General features: G+C 37.5%; 1 long non-coding RNA gene across 1 annotated transcript; it reads left to right on the forward strand.

The window, feature by feature from the left end:
- Positions 1-673: 673 nt before the first annotated feature.
- On the forward strand, positions 674-6,404 carry LOC107208534. The gene is made up of 3 exons (XR_004498809.1): positions 674-1,016; positions 3,368-3,434; positions 6,227-6,404. It is a non-coding gene; the product is annotated as an uncharacterized LOC107208534 (long non-coding RNA).
- Positions 6,405-26,488: the final 20,084 nt, after the last annotated feature.

Raw genomic sequence — 26,488 nt, forward strand, 5'->3', positions numbered from 1 at the left:
AGGAATCAGGTAAACTTTCTCTATTAGTGAAAAATACACTTTACTTTGTTTATTGCTATCATATACAAACAACAGACTGGAAATTGTTTCACTGCAAAGTGAAATAAGAGATAAAACATTAGAAACACTCATTACAGCCTAAAGTGTTAGGAAATGAAGTGTTGAAAAACACAAACAGCTGAAAAGAGATTTAAGTATTTGTATTTAAATCCCTAAGATCTCCTCAAAGAGAGTAACACATGATAGAGAGGCTTCCTACATTGTCTTAAAGCATCAGTTTTTCAGAGTTCTTGAGTATGTGTGTATGAAGTTACACTGCAAGTGAAAGAGGAAAGAATATATAAGATCAATTTATTTATCTATTCATTTATCTAAACATTTATATAATAATATTTCTCTTAATAATTTGATTTCCCTCTAACAAGGTATTTTCACAGTGCATGCTTTGCTCACAGACTGGACTGGAAGGGACAATGCTGAGACTTTGCTCTGGTGAAGACTGGCTTCTGTGCAGCGCAGCGCACTGTTTGCAGACAATTCATCTTCTAAACAAAAATTAAATATGGTGGTTGAGAAATTGTGCTTTGAATGTGAAATGCACTGAAATAGCATTAAAAATTTATTACACTGAAAAGGGAACTCCTTTTGTGCCAAGCCTGCTGTTGGACTTTCTAGTACCCTGGGTGCTGCAGGTTGAGTCTGTGTGGGCAGAGTTTATTTGATGTGCAGAAAACACTGCATTTCTTGTTGGGAATCCTACTGAGCCCACACTGCTCCTATGCTGCAGGTGTCCTGGCAGGGCAGGTGTGCCCATGTGTTGCTTTGATACACGTGATTGTCTGCAGGTTTTTTAATTTCTTTTTTTTGTTTTTGTTCACATGTTTTTCATTTGGATGATGATGTTTTCAAGAGTAGACTCATTCTTGAAGTCTTGTCTTTTATTTCTCTTGTAGCTGGCTGTGAGAAGAATACTTCAGTTGTAAATGGAGAAAATGTGATATGAAATTCATCAAGAGGTAATAAATATAAATAAACTTGATAATATAATTAAATGTGCTTCTACTATAGACATTATTTTCTGGTGGTAAGTACAGTTCAGCTCTGAACCCTTATGCAGTGACCTCATTAGTGGTGCTGGTAGAGACTGCAGTAGGAGTATCAGCAAGTCCTCAAACAGGGAAAATTAAAACAAATTCCACATTCTAGTAATTGAAGCCTCTGCAAGCTAAGAGTTCTAGAAAATTGCTTCTCAGTTTCATCCTTTCAAAAGCTTGAAATTATATTTTGTTTGCTCCTCTGGTGATTTCGCAGTTTTCCATTTTGAAAATTTTGACTCTTTTCTTCCTTAGGTTTTTAAGGGAAGCTGAATTTGCAGAATATTTTTTATGTTTTTGAACAAGTTGGGCTTGTGGCTAATCGTGAACTATTGGGAAATAAGATATAGAACTTTTTTCTGCATTGGGTACAATTTCTGGCATATGGGTACATACAATCTGGGTTATTGCTTAACTGCTGTTTTCTTTGCTGTTTTGATAAGGAAGTTCATGGGAATTATTCTGTAGATTATGGTGTTAAAAATGTTTGTGATAAAGAATTAAATGTTTAAGTGTTGGTTTATGAATAAATATTAGAAAGTAACTTTCCAAATCTACACATAATTTCTAATTATTTTAAAAGATTCCCAAACCAAAATATATCTTAGAGCAGATTGGCTACAAAGTAAAAAGTGAACATGTTTCTAAATGCATTCATTAAGAGACAGAACTAAACTCTTATTTTTATAGGGAAGTAACTCCTCACAGGTCTCCATGAGGCAAGAGGCTATCTGACATGTATAGGAAGTGAAGGCAGAGCTAAACCAGAGATTTTTCCAATATTAAAGACAAGTCCACATGGGAGGATAGTCTTTGAAGGGAGCCCCTGCCAAACTTCGGTGTCTTTCTTCCCAGTACCTCTCTCAGTTCATTCAGCTTGTGAATGAACAGTCACATTAGTCACATTGATGAGAATTTGTGGAAACACTGACCAAAATGAGAGATATGGCTAGGCTGCTATTAATTTATAATATCAATTTAGGAACTTAATTTTAGTTTGTACATCCAAGTTCTCTGAAATACGTATTTTCTATAAAATCCCATGTAAACAAATCTTTCAAACTTAGAGGGCCCTGTTCCTTCTGGTAGGTACTGACCCAGCCCCTTGTGGGCCAGGTGCCTGGCAAACTCAAGCATGCCAGTGAAGAAATTCTGACTGCTCTCTTCCAGCATTGTCTTAGCTGCTTTAAAGTATTTGAGTCCTGTCAACAGTGATACACAGGCTCTGTGATGTGGCTGAGTGGAAAACAAAGTCAGTATAACAAACTGCTCTAAAATAATTTGGTAAAAGAGGAAATGAAGCAATTCCAGCTTTGGGATGAGTATAATGACACTTAAAAGCTTTTGTCCTTACATTAAAAATGATAAAATAACAAAATGCATATTTTCAGCATCTTGATGTTCTAGAGGATTTGCAATATGCTTATCTGTTTGCTGCTTAATGCTTGTAAAGCAGTGGGGATCTGAGTTTTAGCTGAAGAAAGCATTTAGATCTCCTTTTCATTTCCAACAGGTGAATAATTTAGCTTAGGTCTGGCTTTAACCCTGAACATGCAGAAATACCATCCTGACATCTTTAGTCTTCCTGTTTCTTCCAAGTTCATTGGGACTTATGGCAGGAGATGGGATTAATTCAATTGCAGAGAGTCTAGTCAAGCTCCTTGGGATAAGCCAAGCTAAGAGCCAGTGTTTTTTCTGCAAGATGTTTTGCAAATCACAGCAATGCTGCAAGCAGGCCTGGACCACAAAGGTGTTTTGGGGTAAAAAAACAACACAGAGGAACAAGAGCCTGGAGGCTTCATGACTGCTTTACCTTGACAAAGCTGAGTCAGGTTTGGCCATTTCCAAGTGCCCTCAAACCTGGCCCAACTCAGTCAAGATAAAGCAGTCATGATCTTGTATGAAGAGATCATGACTGTAGCTGTGGCTCAGAGTAGAAGAACAGATAGTAAGAAGTGGAGGGAAGAAGTTTAGCAGTAGCTGATTGTTTTGCATTCTTACCTGCAGCAAGGTTGTAGGATTTTTCTTACCAATCCTTTATCAGTTTTTCCTGGTAATCTTGTGAAGTGTGAAGGAAAATGTGCACAGCAAATTAACACTGGGAATGAATCTGTGGTGCTGGCATAATTAATTTTCTTATTCTGCATTGCCTGAGCTGTAAACAACAGCACAAACAGCTGGTAAATGATTCAGTTTCTCTTGCATGTAAGAAAGGTAGAGATAGCCATTTTCCTGGTTTGACATATTTGTTCCTTTTTCTTCACTGTACTTAGGTGGTGTTAAAGGGTTTCTGCAGGTCAGATATGGATGTCTCTGTGGACTTTACACACTTCCCCCCAGGTAAATACAAGTTCATAGAAATACAAATACAAATATTTCGGTATCAATGGCTCTGTTTTGACAAAGTTTCTATCAGAAGAATCTTTTAAATTCTAGCATGTAACTCCTACCCATTCATCCCTCTTCCCCATTCCTGAATAGTCTCTATATTGCTCTGTATTTATAGTTTTTATCTGGTACTTGGAATTCAAGAGCATTTTCTGTACTGTATCTGAGTGCTAAAATTTGAGTGCTGTAGAGGAACCTTTTGTTTTGGTGCAAATGAAAAATGCCAAATGTTTGCTAAGTAGATGTCCGGTTTTTAAGGAAATTTTAGTGAGAACAACTGCAGGAGAAACTTTCCTACTAATCTGAGACTCTCACCCATCCTTTCGTCTTACTACAGTGCCAGAGTATGTAGGTGGAAGGGCTGATATTCTGCAAGATGTGGTAGACCTGAGCTGTTAGGAGAAATCTGTTCTAATTGGGTTTATCAATGGCAGGGTCAGTGCTGGTTGTAAGATAGTATTCCTACTGTAACTGTGTTTTCTTCTGCCTTTCCCTCTCCCTGAAATGAATACTTTGAGTTCTTGCTGTATACATATATTTGTGTATAGATCTTTGTGGAAAAGCATGCCTAGAGCTGTAAAGCATTAGCATTACCCACTTCCCTTCCCTTACAATGCTGCGAAGCAGAACTACCCTCCTGCAGTGTTGTCACATTCAGTTACAATGCCTCACTACAAACCACAAAATGGAATGCCAAATTCACATCTACATTTGTAAAGGAGCATCCCTGCATAATGTCTAATTCCAGTGCTGCTTGATCCTGCTCTCCTGGTGCCCTGAATTGGGAGGGATGGTTGGAAGCTCTGTACTGCACAGTTCTTGATGTAAGAGTCTGTGCCAGCAGGCACACAAGGACAAAGCTAAAGCACCTGAGAATTCATGGCCTAGCTCTGAATTCAAAGCCTATTAATGATTTTTTACAGAAGAAAATCCCCATCTTTTAGTTGTACTTCTATAGTGTCACATTATCTCTCATTTTATTCTTCCTCTGTAACGTATTTTTATCTATGAGAAATTCTGTTAACTAACAGATATGAAAACCTTATGTGTTCTTTGGATTTTTTTTAGTATGGTGTTAACAGGTATGTATGTTTGCTTATGTCATATTTCTTACAGTGCTGGTGTGGTTTGAGCTTAGAAAATGTTTTGGGATATTATTAGTCTTGTAGCAGTGTACAAGACGGTCATGGAAGAGTGTTTAACCTCCCATGGGGCCCTGTGTATTTTGCAAAGCCATAGAGAGAAGATATCAAGAAGGCGGCATAGAAAGGCATATTATAGGCAGTATTGCAACTTTGCCATGATGTTAGATTAGATTTTAATATACCTACAAGTAAACTATGTTCAAGGCCACATCCTGTGAATTGTGAAAGATCTGGAAAATGAAGTCAAATCTTGCATCTTCACCTGTGACTTTTTCTAAAGACCACCTCAGTTAATCACTTCTGAAACTATTTTCTATTTACTCTTATAAGTTGCAGTGGAAGACAAATGGGCATCTGCTTTGCATTTCAGTATTCTCACTCTTATGTTAATACTGTGCTAAATTCTCTCTTTTCACAGGTTCAGTTTCACAATATTTTTTTTTTTTTTGGTTCCTTTCCTGATCCATGTCACAGAATATTATCCTTGCCAATGAAAATAGCATTGAAAATCCATAAAATACCCAGTCAGTTACAGTGGGAATGTAAAAATAAAGCCCAATTCTAACAAAAAGTATGCCTTAGTAGTGCTCATTCAAAAGGTGTTAGTGTATTGGTATATTTGGATATTCTGTGTGAAAGTACATAAAGGAATTAAATGTATATGTTGTGTTTATAAAGCTGTTAGGTTTAATGACATAAACTTAAAATGGAAATGCTACAGAAGACAGAACCTTGTATGGAAAAGCTACTATACAATTTGTATACTAGCTACTATACAATTTGTATACTAGCTACTGTACTATTTGTCAATATGCTTTTGGATCAATTTATGAAGTAACTTATCCCCTTTGGTTAAGAATAAATCATTAAGCAGACTAACAATTTTAGCAAAAATACCCAAAACCAAACCAAACCAACCCCCACAATAAAATAAACCAATCCCAAAAAAACTCTCCACAAACTGAACTAAAAAAGTTAAGAAAAATTAACTTAATCAAGTCAAAACAAGTTCTATGGCCATCTTAAATAGTTGCGATATTTCTATTCACTTTGACAGGTTTATACCAGCCTATCTGCCTGGGATTCCATATATTTGACTTTTCTGCATGAAGCCTACTGACTTCTGTGGGAACAATATAAATTATATGAAAGGCATATAAAGCACCAAGGCATATAAAGCACCACAGGTCCATACAGATAGGAATCCAAGTAGTTTTCTTGCATCCCTAAGTCTGCTTTTTTATAACTGAAAATATTTCATTTTGAATTGTTTCTTCTGTTTACCAGTACTGCTCCCCTCATTCACTCTCTAATACTGTTCTTCCCCATGCTGTGCTTACTGCCAACACTCAATATTAAAGCATTATATATTGGGAGAATTCTTCTATGAGAAAGTCCATTGAATTGATTAGGCCATTTTTAATGTAATGGAATGCTGAGTATTTATGCCTTGAAAAATACTAAACCTAGCTAATGTAATATCGTGGCTGTTGCAAAAGTTGCCCCTTTTCATCTTGCGTTCTCTTTCTTATAAAACCATCTTGATTCTAAATGTATCCTGGGAAATCTGTTCCATGTAACATGAAACTTTGTTTCAAGTTTTTCCATCTAGGTGGAAACGGCACAAGAAATGAAATGCAGCGGGAAGACCGGGAAAAGATGTGGCTTGTGCTTGTGTCAGAGGAAGACACAAGACTTGTGTTGTATGGTGGGAATAACACACATGTCTGTTTGCATGCCCTGTGTGTACATTCAAAAAAAGAAATATTTGATGTCTTGTTAGTAACCAGAATAATTTTTTAAATAACATTCTTCTCTAGAATATTTTTGTCTTTATTTTGGTATTCTCCTTCAAAATTCAAACAGTAACTTTCAGTGTTCAAAAAAAGAAAGTTGGAATTAGCCAAGGTTCCTTGGGAGTGTTCTTGTCCACCTGCCTTTTATCAGTTGCTCCGCTCTTGCTCCACTCTAGTTTATCACTGCTTGTGACTTATGACTACTCCTACTCTTCCATATATATTGTCCCTTAAAACACAGGATCTATTTATTGTATCACTGGCTCCAGACTATATGTTTATGGCAGATCACTAAATGCTACTAAAAGCTCTTGGACATGAAAGGCAGAAGAGCCCAGATCCGGAGCATAGTCCAGGAGAGAAGCAAATAACACTCTCAGGCTTGTAGTGCCAAGCCTCTGAGCACAAGAACTGAGAGCCCCTTCTATTAAATTGGTTTGGCAAGTCTGCAAGAATATGTTTGTCCTGATACTGGCTCTGCTGCTCTTTTGTATGATCTTCAAAAATGCCTGGATTCCTCTGATTCTGAATTCTATAAAGGACTTCAATGATGCATTAATATCAGGCAGGACTTCTGTGAAAATTTGTGTTGGTAAAGTATTCTGAAGATGTGAAGGGCAATATACTGTAATTATGATTATCCTGTTTATTTAGTTGGTCTATCACTCTTTGCTTTTTTTAAGCTAAATTATTTTTCATCATTAATGAAGTACTTGTCATTGTGACAGTTTTCAAAGCAAAGTTAAGAGTATTTTTAAGTAACTTGAGCTAAAGTACATCTGAGATTCAATAGAAATCAAGGTGTTGCTCAGCTTTCTTAATTTCTTCATGAACAGATATACTCTGGTGTGTAAGAGGTTGGACTTATAAAACTAGGAGATAGCTGCACTCCCCAAAGGGCAGCCAGACTTGTGTTGTGTTATGTGTACCTTCAACAGAGAACTGACTACGTAAAGTAAATCATGATAAAATAAAAATGTGCAGTAAATATTTTGCCATTATGTAGTTTGTAAGTGGCTAAGAAATTACGAACTTTTATAGTCATCCTGCAGGAAAAATGAGGAATTGATAGATTTTGGGGGGGATTATGCTTTATTTTTTTTTTATTCTTTGTCTTTTGTTATATCCTTCCAAAACTTCAATGAAGTTCATGCCACTTTGCTTTATGAGAGTAAAGCTAATGTCTTCAATGTGGGGCTCCGCTGGAATTTTAAAGTAAAATTGAATAGCTGCTCGGTCAGGGGATGTCTTTCACTTCTTTGGTAGCAAATCCAAATACAGTAGGATTGAAAGCAAATGAGTAGTTCTTGATGCTGCTGTTTTCCATCAGTCTCTTTCCATGCTGGTGTCCAGTCCTAGACCTAGGGGAGATGAACCCTATCAGGAATTATTCCCAGCCCCCTTGATAAGGTACAGCACATTACCTGAAACAGGAAAATCCCTGTTGTCCCACATTGCCTCTCCTTTCACCCTGTTCTAAAGGAAGGTGTATTGATTTTTTCCCCCTATTCCTTACCTGGGGCTAAAAAAAGGTTATATGTCACCAGTATAGATACTAAAACTACCAGAATTCACATTATACAATGAGCTAGAGTTCATTAAAAAACTCACATCACAAAGTTTTAAGAGGGCTGCCTGAGGAGCTGTGCAGGCTACTGACTATTGATCTGTTTAGCTCATTTCAGAACACTGGAAGAATTTCCTAAAAGTGAAGGAAAATAAAGCTGTCTATATGATGGCTGAAAGTAGAAAGGAACAATCAGTCACTGATTCCTTGTCTAGTTTTTGAGTAGTGGTTATAAAATTCAATAATAAAGTACTAAAAGAAGGTTACAGTATAAGAAGAAATAAGCATGTTGCTAAACAAACAGATCATTAGAAGATCTGTTTGAAAAGATCTGTTTCTTCTGTCTGGGTTACAAGTTTAATTGATACAGGCAGTACTGTTGATAGAATTATTTTTACAGAAAATATGAGCTGCTGATGGTCAGAATTTTGCCTATGAAATGAGAATGGTGAAAAGCTCACCAGTACATAGAGAAAGGATTAAAACTTGGATAATTGTCAAGCAGCAATCACTGTCAGGGAACTGCTTTGTTGTTGTGTGCAGGCTGTGACATTTGACATTGTTATTTTCAAAGTAGTTATTAGAACTGCTAAAATAACTATTAAAACTTGCATATGACACACAAGTGAGCAATCAGACAATGTGAGAGGACAATGGGAAGTTCTTTGTCTAGATTTGAAGCTGTTTCTACCCTAGCTGTAGAAACAGAGGGTCTTTCCAGTAGGAGGAGCGGGTATCCTTCACGATTAGCAGCTGTCTCTGTTTCTGGAGCACCATATTAAATCCTGGGGTGGTAGCTCTAGGAGGATCTCAGTAAGGAATATTCATCTATTCGGGCAGAGGACTAGAGTGATTTCACAGAATCAACTGTTTTAGTTTAGTAAATCACTCCTAAACTTTTTCCTTAACAATATCATATCCTGCCCATGCATATACTGTACCACTGTGACAGTCTGTGTTGAGGCTGGTTTCCATTGCTAGCAATTTGGAAACAGGTATCCTTCTCTCTTTTCTCATTTTTTTTTGTCTTTCTAAATTTCTGAAAATTCAATTTTAACATTTGTCTTAATGTCTTCAAACTGTATTTCTATGTTCAAGCTCTCATCTGTGTTATTTGGGAGAACATATTTGTTAACAGTGGTACCCTATACCTTTTGTACCAATGTGAGCCTCCCTGACCTCAAAAGAAGCAACTTATTTCTTCCAAACAAAATAAGTTTCAGAAGTATGCCTAAAGGTGAAATCCCATAAATAATAAACTACTGGCTTCTGTCCTTTTGTCAACAAAACATATAAAAATGCCCTTTCCTTTGACTTTATAAAGTTAAGTTATTACAATTCTGTTTGTGCTCTCTTGTTTCCATGGAAACAGTCAGTCTAATTTTAGGGAATACTCTTCACTCCTGCCTCTCAGTTAAGGATGACATAAAATTATGTAGTACTGCTGGTGTCTCTTGCACTGTCATCAAGAAAACTCAAAATGCTGTTGGAGATGGTGTACACATCAGATAAGGAGAATGCAAGTGAAATTTTCCCAAAAGAGGAAAAAAACCCAAACCCAAAACTTAAACAAATGAAAAACAACAAAAAGTGAAAATAAAACCAAACAATCCCAGAAATCTACACTTTGTGAGCTTTGTGAGGCACATCTATGCTAGATTAAATGTACTGTCACTGGATTTATCTGAAATAATATTAAAGGAAGAAAGAGTATAGCAGGAAGTGGGTTATATTTAACTCAGATATATAGCAGATCTCTTCCTTCTGGATATTTAAATTTAAAAATAATTAAAATATGTATTGTCACATGCTCATGAAAAAAATGAAGTAGAAAAGCAAATTAGAAGAGAGGTGGAGACAGTGCTGTTGAATTTCTAATGACTGGATAACTTCGTCTTACAATAAAGATGAAGCTACCTAATATAACTGATGAAATGTCACCTATAAAGGCCAAGGTGCCTGTATTAAATCAATAGTTCCAGTGTGTTGCATACAACACACTAAGGAGTAAAAATGAGCTGAAATCTCATATCTCAGCTGTCAGTAGAGTATCAGCAATGGAACAGAACCATGTTCACACCCAGGAGCATGACCTTTGCTTCTGCTCACACTGAAATGGGGACTGTCAGAGCATCAGAAGCTCTCAGGACAATTGTGATTCCAAAGATTAGGGAGACATGAGAGAGGTTTAAGAATTACAGCTTTAAGAATGGCTGTATCTCATGATTTAAGCCAAATAACAGTTCTAGAAATATATCTGTGCTTTAGCACAACCAGTGATACCCAGGACATTGCACTAGGAAGTGAAGAGAATGTGTGTGAAGTTCTTAGCATTGAGATGTATTGAGAGCAAAATTATCTGTATTGATGAATGTAAAAGGAACAGATGTCATCTGCACAAAATTTTATTCAAGGAGATTTAGTGCCATAAAGAGTAACTTTATTTAGTGCCATAAAGAGCCAATTATTGCCTCTGTTAATTGTAGGGGGCCTAAAGAAATTAGTCTGTGCATAGTGCTTGTTGGTTTTTGTTCATGGCTGAGCCCCAAACAGCTCTCGGAACTCTCAGAACCCCGAGTGTAATTACTTAGGGGGACTTATCTCAGGCAGTAAATAAATGTTCATCTATAGCACTGCATGCCTGTGTGTAATAATATGAACAAAGCTCCATTATTTACTTCTCTAACAGCAATGAACTACTGTAGAAATAAAATCACAGACAATGGATTGTTAATTGTCACCTCCCTAACCTAATATTATTGTTGAGTCAGCAATATTTGTCTTCTCTCTTGTTCTCTTATATTTAATCATATTATGACCTAAGAGAAATTTTAATGAATTGAATGTGTGTGTTTGTGTTTTCTTTTGGCTTTGGTCTTGAAATGTTAGACTACATCTATAAATATGAATGAGAAACCTCTAATATAGAAAGTAGCATCATAGAACATGCAGATGGAAAAGGGTCTTCATATAAAAAGTAATGCTGCTTTATTTAAAGTTGCTAATAAGGAATCTGGGATAACTTTCACAACATGTTTTCAGAGAGTTAGATCCCAAAACACGTGTACCAAATTATTCTCTTCCTTGAATTGATGTGAACAAAGTAGCACTCAATAAACTGAGTAGCTTTAAAATATTTTAGCTAGAGATTAATTTGCTGTTAATGTGCACTCAAGGAAGAGTAGTTCCCATTTAACAGTAGTCTGTCCTGTTTTAAATATTTCAAAATGTTTTTATAAAACGTAGCAAAATATTTTGAGAGCAACGTGATTCAAAGTAATTAGGCATCCCATACCCAGCTTAGAGATTCCTCTGGTTTGCAGAGATATGAAGTAGCACGAGTGCCATGACCATTGTACTATCTTCACTTCTATCTTAAGGTCATCTCTTTGACATTTCTTCTAGAACTCCCACATAACTGGGTTTTAAAATTAATTTTTAGCTGTTGTTCTGTTTCTAGTTGTTTATGTCTGGTGGCAATGAATCTCTTCCTTCTTTCTGCTAGTGCTCCAGCAAGCACAATTTTTCTGTTCATGTCAGGAGACCTGTTGCAGTGCTTTAATTTGTGATTTGTGAAATACATCTTGTTAGAAACCAGAAACAGCTACCCCCAGAAGAGTACAGTTGGTGACAGTGCAAGCAAGACAAGGGAATTGGCAGCAGAACAACACACTGCTGGGAAAGCATCTGTGCTGTGCTTTCAAAAGTAGTGTGGGGAGGGAAGCAAGAACAGTGTGAGAGGTAGAAGCTGTAGCTCCTGGCTTATACCTCATACAAGGTCAAAATAAAAAAAATTAAAACACTATTAATAGCTTCAATTCATTTACTCAGTTTTATTATTTTCCTATTTTGACAAAATAAGGAGGAACTTATTCTTTCTGAGGGCTGCCAGAGATAGGCTCAGACTCAGGTGCACATTGAAGTCTTTAGACCACCTGCTAAAAAGCCTTGCTTGTGTCCTGACCCACCCTGTGTTGCCTTCTGTTGCTCTTCTGAGAAGAAGTGTATATATAACTCTCAGCAAGACATAGCTGGGTGTTTGATCTATTCTAGTGCCCTCATTCCTTTTGATGCTTCTTGACAACATTAATGGAAGCTGCTTCCTGTAAACTGATGTGTTAGCTGAAAGAGGCAGGGCTGTTTGCTTTTTGTCTAAAACTTCTACATGTGTGGTGGGTTACACTGGAAGAGGGTTTATGTGGCTTTGAAAGCTCTTGGCTTCCCAAAGGGCACTGTGTCCGATGGAACTCAGGAGAGAGCCTTGGTCTCTGTGATGGCACAGAACACTTGGAGAAATGCTCCTTTACTATTCAAAGTGCTTGTTAAAAGTCCAGCATGGAGTTGGCCCCATTTGTGCTGTCAGCTTTACAAGTGAAAGGCAGGAGTTGAAACTTCTTATGGAAACCAGAAAACCATGGCTTTTGGTTGTCATCTTATGGAAGGACCATTTCACAGTTTCCACCCATGTTCCACAGTCTGGTATATGTCATCAAAATATGCCAAAAACCCCCAACCCAACCACTTTTCTGGTCCCCACAAATTTAGGTGAAATCAAGCTGTAAATACATTTTTCAGAGAAGAAAAGTTGGTGAATCCTGGTGATAATTTAAGTTTGTAGACTTTTCTTGGCCTCATTCAACATGAAATTGGTGTATGGTCAGAGCTGAAATCTAGATTTCCCTCTTATATAAAAAAGGAAAAACAGCCTTTTAATTTAATTTAAAACCCCCAAATTTCTTCTGTTGTATAAGTTGACAATGGAAAAAAGCCAGATTTGCTGCATATTCTTATAGCTAACAATAACAAATTGAGAACAAAATTAAAAACCCAAGAATACATCATGAAGTCAATTTTTTGTTTTTGTTTAACAAGTGCATGGTTAAATTCAAAGTTAACTGTCATTTATGTATAAGATGCAAGACCACTTTACTATATTTTTTCTCAGGAAATTGTGCTGCAGCTTTTGACGTATTTTTAATGTTTCCAGAGGAATAATGCAATCAATTTTATAAAAAGCAACGTTGTGCATCAAGCTCAAAAAGCATGAAATGAAACAGTAGTAGACTAGACAAGAATGCTGGCATCAAGTGCTGTTATCATTCTCTTCAGGACACAGCTTATGGTCACTCTTGCCTGGCTCACAGACCTAAGAGTATTTCTGTGTTAAGCTGGAGAAGTTTCTTAGCAAATGTTAAGGATCACAGAAACTGTTTGCAGAACAAGGATCTTACTGTATTTGCAATATCATTCTGGTAAATTTTTCACTGCCATCAAAATAAAAGCCAGTAGTTCTTCTGGAACTCTCACTGTCACTAAGCACTCATGATAAGGGAGCTCATGGGCTGGTGATGAGATGGTGCAAGCCCTCAGTGTTCTGGCACCAAGCTGACAATAAACATTTTCTAGTTAGATTATCAAAGTTCTTAATGTCTGCAGCAGCACTGTTGGTGCTGGCATGCATCTGTGCAGTGAGGATTAAGCAAAACAACACGTTTTAGCCCTGTGGAGCTAGAAGGTGCAGCCAGCTCCAGTGTGCATCTGTTTAAGTTGTGCTCCAGGAGTTCTCCAGCACAGAGGCCCTGCTGTGCTGAAATGGGAGGTACAAAAGAGAAAATGTCCTCAAGGCCTCCCTGAGCTATCCCAAAGCCAGGTACTTTGGATTTTCTCACCAATGAGTGGCAGTGCTTGTTCTGAAATTTGGGCTGCAACATCCCTGTATGGGTTTACCTGAGTTAGAAAAAGCATATTCTGTGTCAGTTGTACCTGCTCTGTGCTTTGTTGTTCAAAATAATTGCACAGTGCATTGAAGTTCAAATATGGACATAAAGTCAGAGCTGTGAAATGCATTTGTTCCATGGGAGAAGCATTAAATCTTGTCTCAAAATACTTGTTTTCTTTATATACAAGTGATAAAATGAATTAAAAAAAAATGCCTGTGTGTTAATCTGAAAGCCACATGTAATAGCTGAAGAAAGGAAGCCCACAGGATTTCTCCATGTAGTAACCTTTTATGAAAGTCAATGCAGATTTATCTGGAAAAGAAGTGAATAGAAAAGTTAGAGTTTGACCAAAGCAATGTTATTAAAAATGTTATCATTGATAATCTTATTAATTCTAGAAAGCTTTTATTAATGCAGTATTTAAGTGAATGTCCAGTTACTAGTTTTGAATTTCTGTTGTCCATTTCCCATGCTTGGGAATCGTTTTCCACATGGGGTTGCTACCTGCACTCATTTGCCTTAAAATGAACTGATTAGGTAAGTGGAGTTCATGCAAGAGAGACACGATCTCCAAAGAGCACTTGTGTGCATTGTTTTCTCCTTTATTCATTCTGGTGAAGCAGAGGAAGTCTGTGTTCTGTCACAGAAATATATCTTTTTTTCATAAGTGCTATATAGGCGCAAGGAGGACAGGAGAATTGTCTTAATTACTCATAATTTGTGTCTTAGAAGAATTTAATACCTTGATGCAAACACCAGCATTTGGGAAAAATAGCAAGTCTGCTTTCCTCCCCCTCTACCCCCCCCCTTTTTTTTTTTCCTTTATCTATTGCAAACATTCATCCTTCATCTCATCCATTAAAGCTCTTTGGGAAATGCCCTGTATTTGCTCCCTCGTAGAAAAATCATCGGAGTATGTCTACATTAAATGAAGATTAGAAATTTGCAGCTGACTGAACATGAGTGCAAATTCACTATTCATATTAATTAGTTATATTTTTCCCAAACTAATTTCATAGAAATTGATCCTAAACCTACACAATAACATGCAGCTCTCCATGGAATTGTACTGATAAATATTTTAGAAGGAAAATCTTAAAAGGTGTCAAACATCACCATTAACAGCTTTCTTGTGTGCATGATAGTAAAAGCAATACATTCAAAGGTATGTCTATGAGCTAGGTTGAAGAGATTCATTGCACAGATTTTAGGAGAAAAAGAATTCTAAGCTTTGAATTATCCACTTAATCTTAATTGTGCCCCAGCTGAAGTCAATGAATCTAAGTGAGCTGCCAGTGCAATTATGGGGAGTCGAATTTAGCCTGTCTACTGCCAGCTCTAGCTGAGAAAGGGAAATGTGCATAAGCAGAGTAAGAACTTGAAGTCCTTTCTTTGATAGTCTTTTCAAATTCTGTGATCTGCTATTTCAATAGCAGAAGACAGAGATCACTTTTAAAGGGTGGAAGAGTATATCTTAGTAAATGGGCAAAACCCTGTAATTGTACACCCCATCAAAGCCAGCAGATAATACAGCTGAAGCACCCTGTACCTGCTGATGTGGACAGCGAGAAATAGGGAGTTTCAGAGTAAGAGCAAGGCTAGCAGGCTGTGTAAAGACTGTTATTTTTGTGCTGCCTGGTGTATTTGCCATGGGAAAAGCTGCTGTCTGGCCTTTGTGTTGGAATGTGTCTGTTTACCTATTGCAAGGAGGGGGCATTCAGTCTGACCTTGGATGATAATGTGCCATATTCATTTTATCAATGCCCTTCTTTCTTGAGGCTTTTTATGAGGTTTGATTTCTTCTTGCTGTTTTCCCTTGCTATTTAATGCTCTTATTAATATTGGCTACCAATCTAAGAGAAGCAATACCCAAAAGAGCTGGGCTGGGGAAAGGCTTGGCTGTTTCTCTGCTTTCACTTCCAAGACCTTTTTGTTGCCTGTTTATTTATCTCATATTATTGAAAGTTATTAGAAAGATGTTTAAAATTATCTCTTTCACTATCACTGTTGGATTCCTTTAGCTTTAGAGAGAAATATATTTAAAAAAAATGCCAACCCAACAAAACAAACGATGCAGATGTTTTTGGCTGGTGTATCTTGATTGTAACATTAAAGGACATTCAAAGCAACAACAATAAATGATGAGGAATTACAATTATCTCACAGTTTTTTGCACTTGTAGTACTAAAACAGTCTCCGTATCTCTGTAAATCAGCCCATTGCTGAAAGCCCAGGAGAAAGGGAGTGATAGGGCTTCAGAACAATTGCATGTTAGGGCAACAGTGTATTCCTATTTATTCTTTTCAATCACCAGAGAATAAGCATTTTAGGTAGTCAAAGAATACATGTCATTTATTCCCTGGCTTGTTTTTCTTTCCACCATATTTTTGACTTGCCTTTCTGCTGCTACTAGGCCATTTACAGGAGCTGAAATGCAGTTTTCCTGAATATTATTCTTCTTTCCAGTAGAGAGGCTATCCTTTATTTCAAACAGAAGGATTGTGCTCCCACATTACTGTGGCAGAATCCTTGTGCATGACTTTTTCTTTTAGCCATTAGCTTTGTCATATTCTGACTCATAAATCAGCCAGGGGGTAAAGGAGAAAGAAACAGGTTGTAAGTTACATAGTGCACCATGAATCTGGCTTTTTGATACTGAAAAAATATATATATATTATTTTGTTCCTTAGTAGGATTTGGTCATGTCCAGTTATAAAGACATCATTTCTGTGCTTTGGACCTGGTATGTTCTAGTGGCCTGAATCATGTTCCTCTGCTGATGCTCATTGTTATGGCTAAGGGAATGAGCAGTGCCGTCATCCCAGTTAGCTGGGGAAGAAGCTTAGGTCTGATGTTCAGCTTCTGACACCTGATCAGATAAATCAGTTCAGAACAACCGAGATGCTGCCTGCTGGGCCAGGGCTGCAGAGGCTGCTTCTATTTTAAGAAGACACACGGTACATTTAGCATACTGATGGCAGCACTGCAACTGGCAGGAAGTCGAGTGATCTCTTCTAGGAAAAGCTGTTTCAGGTACTGAAGCAGCACATCTACATTCGCTTTAGCCTTTATTGTACATAAAATAATTAGTGAAAACTTTCACTGAAGTCCTAAGTTAAGGCAGGTCACAGGGATCCCTGGTTGGTGAGTGTGTGTGGATGTGTGTGTGAGCTGAACACTAATCCCTTAATGGTATTAATTAGACCTTAGCCGGTGTGATGTTCAGGCTGTGTTGGCATCTAGTGCCACACCTGCTATAAGAGACGACAAAGTGGCGTTAATTGGTACCATTTTTTTCAGACTCACTTGCTCTCTGCAATGTTAGCAGTTTTTTAGGCAGATATATTCATCCTTTCAGCTAACACAGTGTTTGCTGTTTTGGGAAAATTCAAAAAATAACCTGTATGGGTGGAATTCCTTGGATTTTGCTTTAACTTCTTTTTTTCCTGATGGAGTACAAGAATGTTGTGGGTCTTACAGCATACTGCCTGACATACCCTAACAAACAGACTGAGACTGCTAATGAACATGGATAGAACCAATTGATTATTCTACTGTTAATTAGACCTCTGCTTTCATCACTGCAGAGTCAAATCAGGTAATTCCACTGCCTGAATATCTCATTTGCAGGAGATTTGCAGGATTTGGGACAACCTAGGTTTAATTAGCTAAATGACAACACCTGTAGTTGCACATAGCCTTGGCAGAGGAAGGTAGTCATTGCATAGAAATAATGAGCATGCACAATAAACCCTCCACTAACCAACATCCAGAGTAGCCCCTGAGGTGAAGGGGAGGATATGGTTTGCAACTTGTTTCTACTTTTTTGTCTCTTAAAAAGTCCAAACATCCAAACAGCAACCAATTATGGTAGAATAGGAGAAAGGCAGATAAAAGCCCACCAGAGTTCAAGGGAGCAATTATGTCTGTTTTACCTGCATACAAGCATAGCTACAGAAAAGTTATTTAGTCTGTTGTTTTTGAAGGCCAAACAATTCCGTGTGAAAGAAAAACTTACACAGCTTTTGGAAATCTTTCTGTGCTTTAAGGGAGAGGCTGTTACGATTTTTTTTGTCTGCTTTAGAAGCAAAAATTACTAATACATCTATAGGTAGGAAACCATTGTTCCATTCATCTCTTGGCACATGCTCCCAGAGTGTGTAGTACCTGTCTGTTTGAAGAGCTCTGCTGTTAAAAATTTCTTAAAGACAAGTTCCAGGTAGAATCAGAACTATTTTTGAGTATAGTAGCTGGAGAGAGGTACTTATGCAGTTTAAGCAGCATTGTGTCTGCTGGTGTGCTGCTCGTCTGCTGATCTGTGAACAGGAAAGGGATGACAGTATCAAAGAGCTTTGGCCTTACATCTAACAGAGTGGTGCAAGAAGAGCAGATCTGGTATATGGTACAAACCTCACTGCTTCTAGACCCTAATCTGTTCTCTAATTCACACATTAGGAAGACAGAGGCATAGGAGAAATGGCATATGTAAGGAAGCACAAAAAATAGGAGGGAAAGAAATAGGATAAATTCTTTGTGGGAACCAGACCTTGGATGTAGCAGTAGATGTTTTATTCATTCAAAAGAGGAACAGAAATTATGGCAGTAGAGAGGTCAGCCTTGGGAAGGGAAAGGAAGAAGACAAGAGATGCTTTCTATCCCTGCTGCTCTCTCCTATATCCCAGAAGCATTATTTGCTCCCTGGAGCAGTGCTGATCTTCCCAAGCCTCCCTCTGCTCCCCATGAGATCTTGTTCTGCATAGCATCCTTGAGGCAGGAGAAACCGGTTCTGCTGCCAAGAACTTCTGAGTGGGCTCCAAGCAGCCCTGTTGTCCCCCTTCAACCCAGCTCATGCCCAGAGAGAACTATTTTTTGCTCAGTCTTGCTGCTTCCAGCAAAATACTGCATGTCCTCATGTGTCTGAGAGTAAGAAATATTTTTCAATATGGCTCTTTGATAAAATCAGAATTTTATGCTATATATATTATGTATGAAACTTTTAACTCCTGAAAAATGTAATGATCAAATCATAATTCAGCAAATAATTTGAAAGCTCAAGGACCATGTTAATTCTCTGCTTGCTGGGTCTGTTAAATAGGTGTTGCAGATGTCCATGAAACTCCATGTGCCATGTTTCAGTCAAGACAGAGCAGAAGTGGAACTCAGGCGTCAATAAGATAAGTCATCACAGTGTAGGTTTTATGCAACATTGTAGGTCTGCTTTAATGTTAAATCATACACTTACAAAACACTTCTCAAATACCCAAGGACTTGAGTAATTATGCATATGTTTTCGGATTAGTTTTAGGCAAACTGACATTTTGTGCGTGCTTAAAATGGGATGAAGAAAAATGGTTTTTAACTATTTCAATAGTAAATTTGTGAAAATCTTCTTTCATCATTTACCAGACAGAAACTGAGGTAAAAATACAATGCTAAGGTCTTGCTACTAAGAACTTTTATATACACATATGCTTCAACTGTGATTATTGTCCTCTTACAGTGAATTAAACTCTTTGTCCCTAGTGTGAATTAATAAGGCTGCTGTCATATTAGAGTGTTTCTGTTCAGTAATTTTTGTGGAATTTCTTGACAATATGATTGGTTTTGTCAAGAGTGAAGTGAATCTACTACAATAATATATACTAAAATAATGTAAATGTAACTACTTTAGGCTAGTGAAAAATCAGTAAAGTTTATGATTTGATAGCCTTTAATTTGGTTATATCACCTTTTAATAAATTTATAACTTTTAATTCATTTCACTGTAAGTATTAATATAGATAAAAATACATAGAAATCTAGAAAATTATCAACAGGAAGATGTTTCAACCAGCACTAATCTCAAAAGTTTAGACAATTTATCTGGGGGATTGTTATAGTCTGAGGCACTGCAGGATGGAATTGTTCTTGCCTCAGTGCTCTCAAAGATTAGCAAAGGAAATCCCACTGCTTTAGAATTCTTGCTGTTTTCTGATGATGGTACTTAAGTTGTGAGCATGTAATAGGGGATAGGTCTGAATCACAGATCTGGACTTCAAAAATTTTTTTCTGGCTCAAAATTTAGTTCTACTTCTGCACAAAAAACAGTGAAAGTTATAGTGGCTTTCAGCTTTGTCATAGAGGTGAAAAAGCTGGATTTAATGGAGGAGATCTCTTTTGAATGCACCTGGAGTAATTTTTATTCATTTAGGAATATATTTCTTATTTAAGGTTGCTAAGGTAAAAGAAAAATGGTATGATGGGTTCAGCTAGGTAAACATGTAATATCACATTACTTTTCTCATCAAAGTATAATTCTCAGAGTTGTCCTTGTTTAATTATTTTAAAATTAATCCTTTTTTAGGAATTTATACAGTCCTTCCTGAATCACAGCAAGGAGCTGTACAGGATGTATCACATGCTGCTTTACTAGGCTGCTGTGATGCCCTTGTGGCTGTGTGGGTATTTTGGTCTTCTCCTTACCAACTCACACCTGTGATGCTGTGCCATTCCAGCATGGCATCTTATGTGTTTTGTCATCCTTTACTGTATAGGTAAATTTAGAATTTTTTAGGATGTCCCACAGGGTTTCATTGTTGCTTGTTGTTATTGTTATTAATATTGTTATTGTATTATTATTATATGTACAGATATTCCTGCAGCACATTCCAGCTTTCATGTGTCACAGATTTGTGGTAATTTTTTTCTGAAGAGAATAAACTTCATCAGATCAAATGAGGTGTTGCAAGAGTGTGTGTTCTCAAAATGCCTGCCTGGATTAAGGGCTTCATTTGGATGTACAAAGTCTCTGTACTCAAATATTGGTACAAATTAATCCCAAACTCCTATTCTACGTTTTTTCAAAGCTAAAGGAGCCTGCTGCCATGGGCATCCATCTTACTTGAGCTACTTTGGAACAGAAATTTAAATACAAGTAAACACACATACAAATTTTAATGAAGTATGCCATAGAAATATATCAGTTACAAGGAAAGTGGAGTCCTACAATTCATGTAATGATCCTATATACATTTTCCTTTATGTTAATTGATTTTTGTGTAGGAACAACAGAATGTTTGCTCTGTCTCCTTTTAGATATACACTCAGGAGTGTATTATAATTACAGTAAAGGTGCAAGGGCCTTTCACTTATAAGTGCTTATGCTTATGTAAACCAAATGACAGTTAAACTATATTTATTTCATTTCTAACCTATGAACAAGTGTAATGCCATTTGGAGATCAGTGATGTTTTCTCACCTTAGTAAGAAAATAGTTGTTAGTGTATAGAGGGACTATTCGACAATGAGGAAAATATTTCTTGGTACTCTTGATTTTCTTTTCAGCACTTGAGGATAACATAGATCAGGGATTTGGAATAAAATGTGTGTTTCACATGCATTAACCTGTAGGTTAGCAGTGTGAAAAACTGACTGAATATTGTTCAGTTTTTTATATCACAAGAGTAAAAACATCTTGTGCAGTATTTTCTATAATAGCTGGATCAAATGTCTGCAGATTACTTACCACATTGTGAAGTTTGTTTAAAACTTCTGTTCTTCAATGATTTTCTCCATAATGGGGTCAAACAACTTCAGCTTTTCTGAGCAGCTGTTTCCTTGGTAAACAGTGATTCTTCTAAGTAACACATTCTCTACTGATAAGTAGCTGCTTACAGGAGCTCTAGTTTTTTTACAGAGGAAACCATATAACTTTAGGAGTGCTGGAGTCTGAAACACTAATGATGTCTGAGAGGATATGGCACTGTATAGACTTGACAGTTGACTTAACAAGCTGTGGATTAAAAAATCCCAGCAGCGGCAGAATAGATTGAAATTTGAGAAGGAACCATAATTTTATGAGTTTCAAAATTAAAATCTGTATATGAAATTGCTTTACACATGGTGCACCACAGATCAAACTTGTACCTTTTTTTCAGTAGTTGAACAAGTTTGGTCTCTGTTTAGAGACCAGAGTTCCCCTTATGCAGCAAAGCTTATGCAACTCTTCACTTCTCCTCTCATCCTGCTCAAACACTGATCAGATTAAGTCTTTTCAGCCTCTCATTCAAAAAACAAGTATAAATAATGAGTTACATCTTTATCATGCCCTAATGGAGGAATGAAAAATGAAAGTGCATGTCATAGTAAAACCAAGGCTCCTTAATATATTTTTGAATCCTTGATGTAGTATTTACAAGCAGGATTTCAAGGGCATTTCCAGGAACAGCTATTTGGATAAAGGTAGAGTCAATAAGAGTTCACAGTTGTTGACAGCACTCATATAAGGCCATAGTTCTTCTATCTTAAGCATTCTTTTCATCCAGTGGCAGGCTTTGGATTATATTGGCATTTAAGCAGTAGAACTGAAGAATATGAGAAAAAATAACTGTGCTGCTTAGTGTCACAAATATTGAAAACCAGAGAAAATTTGAGATAGGTATTTGCTTATTTGATCTACAAAATCAAATAAATTTTCTGCATTAACAGTAAGGAGGAGGAGCAAAAGAAGAATCCTAAAGTCAAAGTAATTTGATTGTGACGGTCATCTTCTATTTTCTATAAGTAATCCTTGCAGATGTTCAGCCCAATGAGCAGTGTACATCTCAGCCCATTTTTTGAGCTGCAATCTATATTGATATAAAAAGTGAGACAGAAAAGACCTGAACAGTAGACTGGGGCACAGCTGCTGTTGTAAAGGGAAAGAGGGAGGAAGTCAGAAAAGAGCAAATGAATAATGAAGTGGAAAACCATCATACACATGTATTAAAATGTTTTAGTCATGTCCTTTTCAGGAGCCTTGGTGTTTTCTGAACAGAAGGAAAATGATGGATTAGATGACAAATCCTACCTAGATCTAGGAGTCACCACCCATGTGAACGGAGCTGTTATCCCTGGCTGGGGACATTTCTGCTCTGTTGTGATTGTACAGAGAGGCAATGTTGCTGACCTAGAATGAATTCTTTCCCCCCGTTTTTCTTTTGTCCAGTGGGCCAACAAGACGGGCCTCAGGCTAATTACAATCCACAGAATGTATATTTTTCAGAAAGTAAAGTTATTTCCTCAGCCTCCAATTCCCTTTTGGGCTTAACCTTTCAAAGCAAAATTGCCAGTTGTTTGTTCTCTCAAGGCTTTTAAGTTGTTCAACAAAGTATGAAATGACTGCGAAGTAGTAATGAATAAGTGATCCTTTTGGCTTTTACTCAATCTACTGACATAAAGAAATTTTTATTCCTGTGTAATTGCTGTACATAATTAAAAACATGAGGGTTTACTGCTTTGTTCAGTTTCTGTGCTTTAAAGCTAGTTCCCTTGATGTGGACTGGATGCTGCTTTGGTTGGTGGGGCCAGGATGCTGCTGGGATAGCTTGTTTCCTGAAGTAAATAGTAAATCTAATTCTCTAATGTCTGGGCTGCAAGATCAGCCAGTCCTTGGTGCAAGTCAGCCCAAACTTAGTTTTCCTTGCAGTCAGTAAAGGTGTCAGCAGCACAAAGGGTCATTCTGTGTTTGCTTCCCAGGCTGAGCACTGAGGAGGAGGCAGGAATAGAGATCTGTGTGCTGACTTATCTGCATAGGCATTTGTGGCTGAAAAAGCCCTTGTGGGGCTGGAGAGGCAGCTGTGGCAGGTATAGAATTTCAGCACACTACAGTTGTTTCCTTTAAGAGCTCTATTCTTCCTGTTTTAATTATTCTAGAACACTGTCAGAAATAATTAGTATTAAAAGGTCAGTAGCAGTTTCCACTTAATTAGTTCTGTAAACATTTTTTTAGAGAGAGTCCCACAGGGATATTTTTCCACACACAAATAGGAATAAGAAGTGTCTCTAGCGTAGAATGAAGCTCCCTGCAGATCTTGCAGAGAACTGGAAGCAAGTCAGGGCTGGTTGTGCCCACTGCTACCCCAGGCCCATAGCCTCTGCCCCAGGCTCTGCCTTTGGGCACTGCTGCAGCCTCACCATGCTCAACCAGAGCTCCCCAGGCACTGCACATCTGCTGGGGGCTTTAGCACCAAGCTGAGACCAGGACAAGGGACTTTTGAGAGTTCCTGTGGTTCCTGGAGGTCCCAGACCAGTTACAACACAAGGTAGCACACCCAGAGCTTGTGGTGTGAGGGCACGGCTCAGGCTCATTTACTGTTGGTATTTAACTAAGTCAAACACCACCAGATTTAAACCATATTAGGGGAAGGGTGGGAATTAATTCTGTCCACAACACAGCTGACTTTATATGTGAGAATGAGCTAACACTAAATTCATATTTTTAACAAGATTTATCACATATACTCCTTAAGAAAAATAAAAGAAATATGAGGCTTTCAGTGCATCACTTCTATACCTGCAGCCTTCTTCCTATTGTGTTTTTGTGGTATGTCCACTTAATCAGAACATTAGAGAACTTTCCTATTAATATTTTGTTACTTTCCTTTTGCCATATGATTGAGATATTGTGATATATCTAGCTACATGGCAATCATTAATTTAAATAAGTCTAAATCTTCTCTGCTCTTTTCCTATACTTTGACACAGAGAACTATCATGATAACCTTTCTGCTATTGAGAACATCCTGACTATACCCTGAAAAGTAAAGTTGGCTCTTTTTTAAAAAAAGCCCTTAATTGCATTGTGAATTGCAATAAACTTTGTGCTGAATATTCTGAAGTAAATTTGGTATTCTCAGTTATTTCAAGTTGGTCTAGCTAGGAGGGAGTGGCTTTAAAATGGAATAAAAAAATTCAGCAAGATTAATGCAAAATTATTAATAATTATCATTGCACATGCACAGGTAAATGCTGATGCAATTTTTTTTTACAGAAAAAATACTATAAATATTCTTTGGCTGTTGTGCTGGTTTCCTGCTATAGTGTTTTGATTAGCTTTATTGAGTAATGTATTGTGGCTCTAGTTTAGTTAAAACATTCCTGCTGATCTAGTGTATTTGCATTTATCTAGGCTTTCAATTTGGCTACCTCAGACAATCTCATGGGCATTAATAAATTAACCTCCATAACCCTGAAACTGGTAAGAGGGAATTAATATTCCTGTTTTATAACCGTAGGCTGAAATTAGAGTGAAGAAAGAAATGTGTGTTGCAAGCCAAAAACAAGCACTGTGTCTTTGGAAGGTGTTTGCAATCTTTGAGATTAATGAATATATAAATATATATACCCACAAATATATAAATGTATATATATACACATATATACATACCATAGACTGCTGAATTGTACTTGCTTAATAATGACCAAGGATTAAGAAGGTGACCGTGTCAGAGATAGAGTACAGAATCCTGTATCTCAGATGAGCACTTGAAAGAGCAGAGTGCTGTTTTTCATTGGTTTGAGATGTTATTCTGACTAGCACCTCAGAGGACAACTGTTTGAAAGTGAGAAATCTTTTTAATTTGTTTGAGTAAAATCCACTAGGGAGGATAGTTGGAGGGGCTTATAGACATTTATTTTAATGCTGATTTTTTTCAATGCATATGGGGAAAAAAGGCAACTAGAATTTTGAATGAGTATAGAAATGGTTTGGATCCCTAAGTGGAATGGATATGTTTTACCTTACTTTCTGTGGTAATGTGTCGATCAATGCTATTAATACCCCTCTGTATGGACTGGCGTTTTTGTATAATTTTGGTGCAAATTTGTCTTGCATGTAGTTTGGATGAGATATAACAAATCCAGAAATTTATGGATAAGTAAATAGGCTGTTTTTTTCTGATAACAGATACTGACTTGTACCAAGTTATTAGCACTGACATGCCTTATGCTGTGGAAATCCTCAACTCTGTTTAAACATGGGGCTACTGGAGTGCAACTGTCTTATCTGAGTAGTGCAGATTTAGCCAGAAGAACAGTCATATACTTCATGGTCAAGCAGGCCTTTCTCTTTTTTCTTTTCCTTTAGAAACATCTTTCTTTTTTGAAATTTAGGAGGTTAATTTTGTTAACATTGATACCCAGAGAAGGTTTGCTCCATCAATTAAATGCAGACAGGGGATGATGGGTTGTGTACATTCATGGAACAGCTCATTACAATCCATGGTTCTGCACCCATTGCAAAATCTAAGGCTCAGATCTAGAGAGATACTAGGCATGCTGATGTCTTAAATACCATGCTTCAGTTGAATCCAAGTTCTGAGTACTGTGATTTAGCTGCTCCTGAGTGATGTGCCCTCTTTACAGCCTCCCAGTATCTCCCTTGGGAACTGCAAGCTTTCCCATGAATGGCCAGGCAGTTATGTTCAGCAAGTTGGTACCTTTATTCTTTCACAGATCTTACCTGAATTTCCTGCCTGTCTTTAGCGTATGCTGTATTCTCCAGGCCAAACCACGGAGTTTGTTTATTGTTGCGGACATGAAGTACCACAGCAGTTTTTCACCCAGAGAGTGGTTGGGCTCTGGAACAGACTCCTAAGGATGCTCACAGCACCAAGGCTGACAGAGATCAGGGAGTGTTTGGACAATGTTCTCAGGCCCATGGTGTGACTCTTAGGGTGCCCTGTGCAGGGCCAGGACCTGGACTTGGTGATTCTTGTGGATCCCTTCCAACTCAGCATGTTCTATGATAGTATGATCTGATTTGCAATCTGTGTGCTGGTGCTCATCTCCTCTGTGCTCTGGTAGTTAGCTTAGTGTAAGCTTAGTTAGCTCGGAGCTTGGCTCAGAGCCCTTACAGAAAGCAAAGGGAGCACAGAGGGCTAAATGCCATTTCTGCTGCCAGCTCTAAATAGCTTAACTTGGTGTGGAGAAGGATTTCAGAGCTGAGGGTCAGGGAATCTGTTCTGAATGCAGTGGAGCT

The sequence above is a fragment of the Parus major genome, chromosome 9 (assembly GCF_001522545.3).
Source record: "Parus major isolate Abel chromosome 9, Parus_major1.1, whole genome shotgun sequence".
Classification (NCBI taxonomy): Eukaryota; Metazoa; Chordata; class Aves; order Passeriformes; family Paridae; genus Parus; species Parus major.